Below are 12801 nucleotides of genomic sequence, written 5' to 3' on the forward strand. Positions count from 1 at the left end.
CAGGGGGTCTCAAAGACAAATAGCGAAGTCTGCAAACATAAAACCCAGCTCATAGGGCAGTGGTAACTGGGCTGACCATATACCTGAACCTAGCACACAAATAACAGCAGTCGGGGAACGTACCTACGTTGATTCTAGACGTCTCGCGCCAGCCGGAGAACTAACTAACCCTAGCAGGGAAAAGAAAGACCTTTCTTGCCTCCAGAGGAAATACCCCAAAAAGTTGGATACAAGTGGAGCGCCCCCACACCACCGCAGGGCCGAGGGGTACCCGGAGCCGGGCCTCTGGGTCTCTGCTCTGGGGTTGTCACGGTGGCTAGACCCGGTCCGTGGCCCTGTCTGTCAGTGGGGGACGTCCAGTGCAATAAGTGGTGTTGTAACGGTGCAGTTGTGGGGTGCAGGTCGCGGTAAATAACGAGGACACCAGGTTGCAGTCTCTTTACCTCTTTACTGGAGATCTCTGAGTCCTCAGTCCAGAATACGGTTCACCAGGCTGCGCAAGTCCGGCCGGTCCAATGGCACCTCCAGAGTTCACTTCACAGGTGGAAATCGGTGCCTTCCTTCTTAGCGCTATGTGTTGTAGTCCTTCCCTGCTGTGCTTACGGAAAGTACCCCACAACCGTTGTGTCTGTTTCTTAAGTTCCCTCACAACTCGATTAAATGATGTTCTTCTAATCTTCCGTCCCTTCCTGATGTTACAGTTAGAACGGCACCCGTTTGTCGGATAGGCCTGGAGTTCTTCCGGGACCCTAGAGACGCCCCTCTCCCGCAATTGCCTCCCAAGACTTCATAGGTGATATGTGTTAGACAGCCCGCCTTAAACTGACTGTCCTGCCGCTGTTTAGAGTATTGCTTGAAGCTGAATGTTATAATACTCCCTCGGCGTTCCGGCCACCGGTAGTGCGCCTCAGTAGGGTGTTGCTCCGGTCTTACAGCACGACCCCTACTGGAATTCTCCTATTGCTTGATCTCGTTTCTCACTCAGCACAATCTATCTCGCTTCTAGTCCTTTCTTGGGTCCCGCTGCTTCCCGGAGCTGGCGCGGACCCGTTACGTTCTTTTCAATGCCAAGCCTCTGTCAGGATCCCACCCCTGACAGAGACCCTACTGTCTCTTCCTCCACAACACCCTCTGCCACTAGGTGTTGCTTCGTCCAATCCAGTCAGCTTTCTGATCTAACTTCCTGCCTGACCCCCAGTTTACCCACTATGGTGGGGAGTGGCCTAATGAATAGAACCCTTAGCTCCCCCCGGAGGCCCGGCTGTGAAATGTATTGGTGTCTGTGATACCTGATCAGATGAACTCCTTCAGTGCCATTGGACGCACCATGGCTCCCCATAGTGGCGGAGCCACAGTACTGCAACGACCAGGACTCTGGGGCGCTGCACAAGCCCCCAACAAATAATAACGGTGAGGTAAGAAGAAAAGACAAACGCAAGAAATGAACTAGGTTTTTAGCAAAGAGAGGCCCACTAACTAATAGCAGAATATAGGAAGATGACTTATATGGTCAGCAAAAACCCTCACAAAAACTCCACGGGGAATATTCAAGAACCCCCGAACCGTCTAACGGCACGGGGGGAGAACATCCGCCCCCTAGAGCTTCCAGCAGTATCAGGAATCACATTTAGTACAAGCTGGACAAAAATAAGAGCACAGTAAATAACCAAAAACAAGAAAGCAGGACTTAGCTTAATTTTGCAAAGAACCAGGACCAGCAGAAAGGAGCAAACAGAAGGATCTGATTACAATGATGCCAGGCACCAGACTGAAAATCCAGGAAGTTCAAATAGCGACACCCCTGGACTAACGAGGCCAGGTGGGTACCAAGCAAGGGAAGGAATATCAAAGTGTCATATCACTAGTGACCACAAGAGGGAGCCAAAAAGTCTAATTCACAACAAACTTGCTTGTCTCTGGACTGCCCGGACTTCTCTGCCTGCCCTGTGGTCTGGTGCCCTGGAATGTGGATGCTGAGGTCTTCAGTAAAGGTAAAGAGACTGCAACCTTGTGTCCTCGTTCTTCTCTGCACCTCTCACTATACCACCATCTACACACTGGGAAGCCCTGGGGATATACTTCACCTGTGGGAAAGTATACCATCTAGCTGCCATAGCATCATCCCAGCGGACCCCTTAAAGCAGCGTCGGTCACCCTGGTGGCGTCACGAACATAAACCTTATCCCTTTAAAGACCTTTCCCCTTTTACATGGGCACCCAGGGCCATGGACCGGGTCACAGCCACCGTGACATTCCCCTGTGAGCACCGGACCCGGTACCGAGTACCCCTAGCCCGCGGGGCGACTCTCAGATGTCACAGCATGCGTGTCATTGAGCGCTGTTAGGGAAGTACCCTTTGGAGGAGGCGGGCGGATGTGCTATGTGCTACTATGGGCAGATACTGACCTCCTTCCCTTGGCAAAGAGCTGATTGGTGGCACGTTATATAAATATCCGGCTGCCCCCCAAAGAAATTAATTTCAAGACGGCCTGTTGACGTTTGGCCACAGCTGTGCTCATGTCGGTCGTAACAGGTAAACATTCACGGGTCCATGTAGAGGTGGACTGTGACGGCTCCTGCAGCGATGATTCTGAGGAACTTGTGTATGAGGGGGGAGTCAATGTGTACAGACTGGATTCCTGCAATCCTTGGAGTTGGCAGAACACGTCCTGCACCACTCTCACGATCTGTACCCGGCTCAACAACATTAACCCAATGGGCAGTGAGGGAAAGGTATCGCCCCTGTCCATGGTGACTGGTCCACGCATCGGTGGTGAGGTGGACCTTGCTACTGAAGACGTTCAGTAGCATGTGTTTTATGTGTCCCTCCACATGCTTGTGCAGGGCAGGGACGGCTTGCCAGCTGAAATAAAAGCGGCTGGGCACATTGTATTGTGGGACTGCCAATGCCATCAAGTTACGGAAGCTGTCAGTCTCCACCAGCCTGAATGACAGCATTTCAAGGGACAGTAGTTTTACAATGCCAGCATTCAGAGCCTGTGCTCGGGGGTGGTTTGCCGAGAATGGCCGCCTTTTCTCCCATGCCTGTGCTACCGATGGCTGTAGGCTGGGCTGGGAGTGTGAGGATGACTGGGAACGTAGTGCTGTGGGTGGAATTACACTGGGTCTGTGGACAACAGTGCCAGAGGTTCTTCCATGGCGATCCTGTGAGGAAGCCAAACCAGCTGTGTGCGAGCTGGAGGAAGAGGCAACAACACGAGCTGAAGAGGTGGTAGGTGCCGCTGTAGGTTGGCCTAGGTCTTCAGTGTGTTTTTGTAACTCCACCGTGTGCTTGGTCCGCACATATTTCCACATATTTGTGGTATTGAGGTTGCTGACATTTCTCCCTCTTTTGACTTTATGATGACACACCTTGCATTTGACAAAGCAAATGTCATCTACAACTGTGTCAAAAAAGGACCAGGCACTGCAAGTCTTGGGAGCGCCTGTTTTGGCTTTTGGAAGAGGCATGCTCCTAACGGGAACCAAAGTAGAGGCTACAGGCTCCGCAGTCTTCCCCCTCCCTCTCCCTCTTTGGGCCATTTGGGGAATCTCTTCCTCAGAGCTGCTCTCACCACCTTCCTGTAACTCATGCCATGATGGGTGAAGGACCTCATCATCTACACTACCCTCTTCCACCAACTGCTTCTCCTGGTAGTCTCGGCAGCACAGTATGCACCTGAAAGTGGCACCTGAGTCTCATCATCAGATGCGCACTGAGGTGTGCTGACCGGAGGCACTGGCCCTCCCGTCTCTTCAGAGTCAGAGAGACAAAGCTGTTGGGCATCACTGCATACTGCCTCTTCTTCCATTTCTCCAATGCTGCTTGGCTGGCCCCCTCTTTCCATGCCAAGAGATTCAGAGAACAGAAGTAGCGATGGCTCCTGTCCTGGGCTCTCTGACTGCCTGGGCAATTTGGCAGGTGGTGAAGAGACAGACAGGTGCTCTCCAGTGCTCTGTGCCTGAGAGGATGTGGCACTAATTGAAGTCAATGCATTAGCTGCCATCCTTCCGACAACGGCTTCAATTTGTTCTTCATGCAGCAGCGGTGTACGGCGATGTCCTACAAAGCTGCGCATGAAGGACTGTTCCCTGCTGAAACTGGGTGATGATGAGTCACCGGTGCCCGCAGCAGGCACGGAATCCCCACGTCCTCTCCCTGCTCCACGCCCATGCCCACGCCCACGTGCCTTACTCCCTGCCTTCTTCATCTTGGTTGACTGATAAAGATAAGCAGAAAAGTACTAAGGGCTTAGTGTGCTTATTCCTGAACAGCTCCTAACAGGTATAAGAAACACTAATTTTCTAAAGTGTGGACTAGATTTTAATATGAGCTAATGTGGCCTACACAACTGTAAAGTGGTGTGTTTGGTGAACTTTATTATTTTTTTTTTTTTGCAGAACTGACTACAGAGTGAGCTGCACTCACCCACAGACTGTGCAGACAGCCGTGAACGGCGCTGCAAGGCCAAAACAAGCTCCTCTATGTAATCCTATATAGTGTTTTTCCACAATCTAGCAGGATACGGAGGGAAAGCCACTAATAGGAAAAATTAGAAAAAATGTGCAGCAGGCTGGACTAATTGAGAAACAGACAATGGAACGGTATGAGGCAGTGACGCACCCTGAGCTGACTACAACCGGCTGTGGCTGCGGACAGACTACAGAGCGATGTGCACTCACACAGAGACCGTGCAGACAGCTGTAAACGGCGCTGCAAGGCCAAAAAAAGCTCCTCTATGTAATCCTTTGTAGTGTTTTTCCACAATTTATCTGGATACGGATGGAAAGACACTAATAGGAAATATTTGAAAAAATTTGAAGCAGGCTGCAATAATTGCAAAGAAGGACAATGGATTGAATGGTATGAGGCAGTGACGCACCCTGAGCTGACTACAACCGGCTGTGGCTGCGGACAGACTACAGAGCGATGTGCACTCACACAGAGACCATGTAGACAGCTGTAAACGGCGCTGCAAGGCCAAAAAATGCTCCTCTATGTAATCCTATGTAGTGTTTTTCCACAATTTAGCTGAATACGGATGGAAAGCCACTAATAGGAAATATTTGAAAAAATGTGCAGCAATGGATTGAACGGTATGAGGCAGTGACGCGCCCTGAGCTGACTACAACCGGCTGCGGCTACAGACAGACTACAGAGCGATGTGCACTCACACAGAGACCATGCAGACAGCCGTAAATGGCGCTGCAAGGCCAAAAAACCTCCTCTATGTTATCCTATGCAGTGTTTTTCCACAATTTAGCTGGATATGGATGGAAAGCCACTAATAGGAAATATTTGAAAAAATGTGCAGCAGGATGCATTAATTGCAAAAAAGGACAATGGATTGAACAGTATGAGGCAGTGATGCACCCTGAGCTGACTACAACTGGCTGTGGATGCGGACAGACTACAGAGCGATGTGCACTCACACAAATAGAGACCTTGCAGACAGCCGTAAATGGCGCTGCAAGGCAAAAGCAAAGTTCTCACACAGCGGTTGCTAAATTAGCCTGGGTAAAGCGCAATTAAGCAAATCGCCCTCTCTAAACAGGCCCTCAGTCAGAACACAGCGTCCTGTCCCTAACTGAATTCACAGCAGAGTGAGCCCAAAATGGTGGCAGCGACTCTTATAGTGCATCATGACATCATTTCAGCAGCCAATCACAGCCATGCCAGTAGTTACATGCCCACCATGCAGAACAGAATGTGCCCACACTTCTAATCATTCCTCATTGGCTGAATTCGGGCACTTTGAATTATGGGAACTTCCAATTCCAGTATCCGATATACTGAAAGTATCGGAACTCTGATACCGCAAATATCGGCCGATACCCGATACTTACGGTATCGGAATGCTCAACACTAATTAGGAATAAAGATGTACTTTTTCAAACTTATAATGGCAAAAGTTATTGTTTAGTATGAATAGTTATTTTTTGGAATATCAAGCTCTCAGTTCTGGTACGTTTATAAAATACTAATGTTTTAACTCGGGAAGAGTTCGGAAATCAATATTTTGTGGAATAACCATGGCTTTTAATCACAGCTTTCATGCGTCTTGGCATGCTTTCTACAAGTCTTTCACACTGCTCCTGGCGCAAAAATGTAAGCAGTTCTTCTTTGTTTGATGCTTGTGATTATCCATCATCCTATTGATTACATTCCAGAGGTTTTCAATGGGGTTCAGGTCTGGAGATTGGGCTGCCCATGACAGGGTTTTGATGTGGTGGGCTCTTAATTTTTGCCAGAGCTGTATATATTATTGAATGCATAAAAAGCTTGTTGATTGGCTTCACTGAAATCTTTCAATAAGCTGTCGTTTGGGCTCCCCCAGCTCTATTATCATCCTCTGCTGTGTAGTAGCTTTGCTATAATTCACTGTGTATAGGATGGACTCCTATCAATATTCTTTATTGGTACCTGTTAGTTGATGGAGGCACTTATTTCCATGCTTGGTAAATTACTTTGCAGGCTGCCACTGCTGTGAAGTGTAAGATTCTGTGGACTTCTTTGGTCATTCAGTGAGCTTAGAATAGCCCATGTAGAGTCATTGGAACATTAGGAACTAGGTGCTGGGTGACGACTCTATGTACCTGAGACCAGAAATCCTGTATTTGTAGACAATGATATAGAGTAGTGTTTGAAGCCTGACATTTGAAGCATTCCCGTCAAGGATAACAGTCAGAGGGCCATGCAGATCCAACCACTGCCATCAGTTTTGTTATGGATGATATCGAGGAGATCACACAGATCCACCGCTGTCATCAGTTTGTCAAGGGAACGCAATGCTGCTGCCTTCAATTGTCAGGTTAATTGACTGACAAGTGATGGACGTGGCCACACCTGTTTCCACTCCAAGACCAGTTATTGGGGAACTCACAGTGAGCGTATGTTATATGCATCATGGAATCTAATATATAAAGCTGAATGTGTGTGTGTGTGTATGTATGTATGTATGTATGTATGTCCGGGATTGGCATCTGAACCGTCGCAGCTACAGCCACAAAATTTTGCACAGTCACACGTCTGGACCCCGAGAGCGTCATAGGCTATGTTGTGAGGTGAAATTTTAACCCCGTGCTTTCCAATTCACCAAACAATTTTGCCCCTATCTACATAATGGGGAAAAAGTGAAAGGAAAAGTGTTGGAGGCGTCGCAGCTACAGGCACAAAATTTTGCACAGTCACACGTCTGGGCCCCGAGAGCGTCAAAGCTATGTTGTGAGGTGAAATTTTAACCCCGCGCTTTCCAATTCACCAAACAATTTTGCCCCTATCTTCATAATGGGGAAAAAATGAAAGGAAAAGTGTTGGAGGCAAATTAACAGCTGCCAGATGTGAACAAGGGGGACTTAAAGAATGACAGCGATGGCGCCAAAGAGTATATACTGTACAGTTGCTAAGGTGGTGCCCCAACATGGGATAATCGCCACACCACCACGGGGATATGAACACACACACAAAATGCGCCACAGACTACCACGTGCTCAAACACATATACCACCCTCAGCGCACATTTCACCACACATACACCAACCTCGCCACATAAAAGTAGAAACACAAAAGTCGCCGCTCAAAACTCGCCACGCGCAAAACTCTCCACATGCAAAACTCGCCACACGTGCAAAACTCACCTCATGGAAAACTCGCCACACGCAAATCTTGCACACGCAGAAAAATTGCCACATGCACAAAAGTTGCAACACATGCAAAAGTTGCCTCACACAAAACTTGCACATACTCAAAAGGCACCACACATAAAACTCACCACGCGCAAAACTCGCCATGCGCAAAACTTGCTGCACACAACTTGCTACACTAACCTGTCACATGCAACTCGACACACAAAAAGTTGCTACACGCATGTCGCCACACAAAACTCATCTCACAAAAGTCCCTACATGCATGTCGCCACACGCAACTCAACACACACAACTTGACACACGAAACTCGCCCTAAAACACACACAAGTCTGGTATTATCCTTCAAAAATAAAAATCTGATTAATAAGCAGACAAACTACAAGAGCAACAAATGTACCATATAGGAATCCGGCAGCTGTCAGTCACATGACCAGTCTATTATGTGTATGTGTGAGCTAATATATACTGCCAGGGGGTGGGCTTACTGTTGGCTGGGGATTTATCAGGCTGCCATTTTAGCTTAAAAATACTGAGGTAAAAATACTGACCAAATAACGTGTGAACGAGGGCTAATACAGGAGGAGATGACATACAGCTATATACTATATACAGGAGGAGATGACACAGGTATATACTATTTACAGGGGAGATGACACACAGGTATATACTATATACAGGAGGAGATGACACACAGATATATACTATATACAGGAGAGATGACACACAGGTATATACTATATAGAGGAGGAGATGACATGCAGGTACATACTACATACAGGAGGAGATGACACACAGGTATATACTATATACAGGAGCAGATTACCTACAGGTATATAGTATATACAGGAGGAGATGACATACAGGTATATGCTATGTATAGGAGGAGATGACATACAGGTATATACTATATACAGGAGGAGATGACACACAGATATATACTATATACAGGAGATTACATACAGGTATATCTAATATATAAAGCTGAATGTGTGTGTGTGTGTATGTATGTATGTATGTATGTATGTCCGGGATTGGCATCTGAACCGTCGCAGCTACAGCCACAAAATTTTGCACAGTCACACGTCTGGACCCCGAGAGCGTCATAGGCTATGTTGTGAGGTGAAATTTTAACCCCGTGCTTTCCAATTCACCAAACAATTTTGCCCCTATCTACATAATGGGGAAAAAGTGAAAGGAAAAGTGTTGGAGGCGTCGCAGCTACAGGCACAAAATTTTGCACAGTCACACGTCTGGGCCCCGAGAGCGTCAAAGCTATGTTGTGAGGTGAAATTTTAACCCCGCGCTTTCCAATTCACCAAACAATTTTGCCCCTATCTTCATAATGGGGAAAAAATGAAAGGAAAAGTGTTGGAGGCAAATTAACAGCTGCCAGATGTGAACAAGGGGGACTTAAAGAATGACAGCGATGGCGCCAAAGAGTATATACTGTACAGTTGCTAAGGTGGTGCCCCAACATGGGATAATCGCCACACCACCACGGGGATATGAACACACACACAAAATGCGCCACAGACTACCACGTGCTCAAACACATATACCACCCTCAGCGCACATTTCACCACACATACACCAACCTCGCCACATAAAAGTAGAAACACAAAAGTCGCCGCTCAAAACTCGCCACGCGCAAAACTCTCCACATGCAAAACTCGCCACACGTGCAAAACTCACCTCATGGAAAACTCGCCACACGCAAATCTTGCACACGCAGAAAAATTGCCACATGCACAAAAGTTGCAACACATGCAAAAGTTGCCTCACACAAAACTTGCACATACTCAAAAGGCACCACACATAAAACTCGCCACGCGCAAAACTCGCCATGCGCAAAACTTGCTGCACACAACTTGCTACACTAACCTGTCACATGCAACTCGACACACAAAAAGTTGCTACACGCATGTCGCCACACAAAACTCATCTCACAAAAGTCCCTACATGCATGTCGCCACACGCAACTCAACACACACAACTTGACACACGAAACTCGCCCTAAAACACACACAAGTCTGGTATTATCCTTCAAAAATAAAAATCTGATTAATAAGCAGACAAACTACAAGAGCAACAAATGTACCATATAGGAATCCGGCAGCTGTCAGTCACATGACCAGTCTATTATGTGTATGTGTGAGCTAATATATACTGCCAGGGGGTGGGCTTACTGTTGGCTGGGGATTTATCAGGCTGCCATTTTAGCTTAAAAATACTGAGGTAAAAATACTGACCAAATAACGTGTGAACGAGGGCTAATACAGGAGGAGATGACATACAGCTATATACTATATACAGGAGGAGATGACACAGGTATATACTATTTACAGGGGAGATGACACACAGGTATATACTATATACAGGAGGAGATGACACACAGATATATACTATATACAGGAGAGATGACACACAGGTATATACTATATAGAGGAGGAGATGACATGCAGGTACATACTACATACAGGAGGAGATGACACACAGGTATATACTATATACAGGAGCAGATTACCTACAGGTATATAGTATATACAGGAGGAGATGACATACAGGTATATGCTATGTATAGGAGGAGATGACATACAGGTATATACTATATACAGGAGGAGATGACACACAGATATATACTATATACAGGAGATTACATACAGGTATATCTAATATATAAAGCTGAATGTGTGTATGTATGTATGTGTGTATGTCCGGGATTGGCATCTGCACCGTCGCAGCTACAGCCACAAAATTTTGCACAGTCACACGTCTGGACCCCGGGAGCGTCATAGGCTATGTTGTGAGGTGAAATTTTAACCCCGCGCGTTCCAATTCACCAAACAATTTTGCCCCTATCTACATAATGGGGAAAAAGTGAAGGGAAAAGTGTTGGAGGAAAATTGACAGCTGCCAGATGTGAACAATGAGGACTTAAAGAATGAGAGCGATGGCGACAAAGAGTATATACCGTACAGTTGCTAAGGTGGGGCCCTGACATGGGATACTCACCACACACGGGGATATGAACACAAACACAAAATGCACCACACACTACCACGTGCTTGAACACACATACGACCCTCAGCACACAATTCACCACACACACACCAACCTCGCCACATAAAAGTCGAAACACAAAAGTCACCACTCAAAACTCGCAACGCGCAAAACTCACCTCATGGAAAACTCACCTCATGCAAAACTTGCACACACAGAAAAATTGCCACATGTACAAAAGTTGCACCACATGCAAAAGTTGCCTCACACAAAACTTGCACATACTCAAAACGCACCACACATAAAACTCGCCACGCGCAAAACTCGCCATGCACAAATCTTGCTGCACACAACTTGCTACACTAACCTGTCACATGCAACTCGACACACAAAATGTTGCTACACGCATGTCGCCACACAAAACTCATCTCACAAAAGTCGCTACATGCATGTCGCCACACGCAACTCAACACACACAACTTGACACATGAAACTCGCCCTAAAACACACACAAGTCTGGTATTGTCCTTCAAAAATAAAAATCTGATTAATAAGCAGACAAACTACAAGAGCAACAAATGTACCATATAGGAAATACGGCAGCTGTCAGTCACATGACCTGTCTATTATGTGTATGTGTGAGCTAATATATACTGCCAGGGGGGAGGGCTTCCTGTTGGCTGGGGATTTATCAGGCTGCCAATAGCAACCAATCACAGCTCAGCTTCTATTTTGCTACAGTTAATTAACCTGAGCTCTGATTGGTTAATATAGGCAACAAAGACATTCTCAGTATCACAAAGCTAATATATGTTGTGAAATTCTTCTATTAGCTTGGTTTTTGCCTTTTAATAATTACATTTCTATCTATTTGTTTTGTGGTTTTTGTGTGCAGAATAAATTTTTGTTAACACATTCTATTTTGCTAACAGCAGTCATTAACCCGGGCGAAGCCGGGTAGTACAGCTAGTCTAATATATAAAGCTGAATGTGTGTGTGTGTGTATGTATGTATGTATGTATGTATGTATGTCCGGGATTGGCATCTGAACCGTCGCAGCTACAGCCACAAAATTTTGCACAGTCACACGTCTGGACCCCGAGAGCGTCATAGGCTATGTTGTGAGGTGAAATTTTAACCCCGTGCTTTCCAATTCACCAAACAATTTTGCCCCTATCTACATAATGGGGAAAAAGTGAAAGGAAAAGTGTTGGAGGCGTCGCAGCTACAGGCACAAAATTTTGCACAGTCACACGTCTGGGCCCCGAGAGCGTCAAAGCTATGTTGTGAGGTGAAATTTTAACCCCGCGCTTTCCAATTCACCAAACAATTTTGCCCCTATCTTCATAATGGGGAAAAAATGAAAGGAAAAGTGTTGGAGGCAAATTAACAGCTGCCAGATGTGAACAAGGGGGACTTAAAGAATGACAGCGATGGCGCCAAAGAGTATATACTGTACAGTTGCTAAGGTGGTGCCCCAACATGGGATAATCGCCACACCACCACGGGGATATGAACACACACACAAAATGCACCACAGACTACCACGTGCTCAAACACATATACCACCCTCAGCGCACATTTCACCACACATACACCAACCTCGCCACATAAAAGTAGAAACACAAAAGTCGCCGCTCAAAACTCGCCACGCGCAAAACTCTCCACATGCAAAACTCGCCACACGTGCAAAACTCACCTCATGGAAAACTCGCCACACGCAAATCTTGCACACGCAGAAAAATTGCCACATGCACAAAAGTTGCAACACATGCAAAAGTTGCCTCACACAAAACTTGCACATACTCAAAAGGCACCACACATAAAACTCGCCACGCGCAAAACTCGCCATGCGCAAAACTTGCTGCACACAACTTGCTACACTAACCTGTCACATGCAACTCGACACACAAAAAGTTGCTACACGCATGTCGCCACACAAAACTCATCTCACAAAAGTCCCTACATGCATGTCGCCACACGCAACTCAACACACACAACTTGACACACGAAACTCGCCCTAAAACACACACAAGTCTGGTATTATCCTTCAAAAATAAAAATCTGATTAATAAGCAGACAAACTACAAGAGCAACAAATGTACCATATAGGAATCCGGCAGCTGTCAGTCACATGACCAGTCTATTATGTGT

This window comes from Ranitomeya variabilis, chromosome 5, assembly GCF_051348905.1.
Source record: "Ranitomeya variabilis isolate aRanVar5 chromosome 5, aRanVar5.hap1, whole genome shotgun sequence".
Lineage (NCBI taxonomy): Eukaryota > Metazoa > Chordata > Amphibia > Anura > Dendrobatidae > Ranitomeya > Ranitomeya variabilis.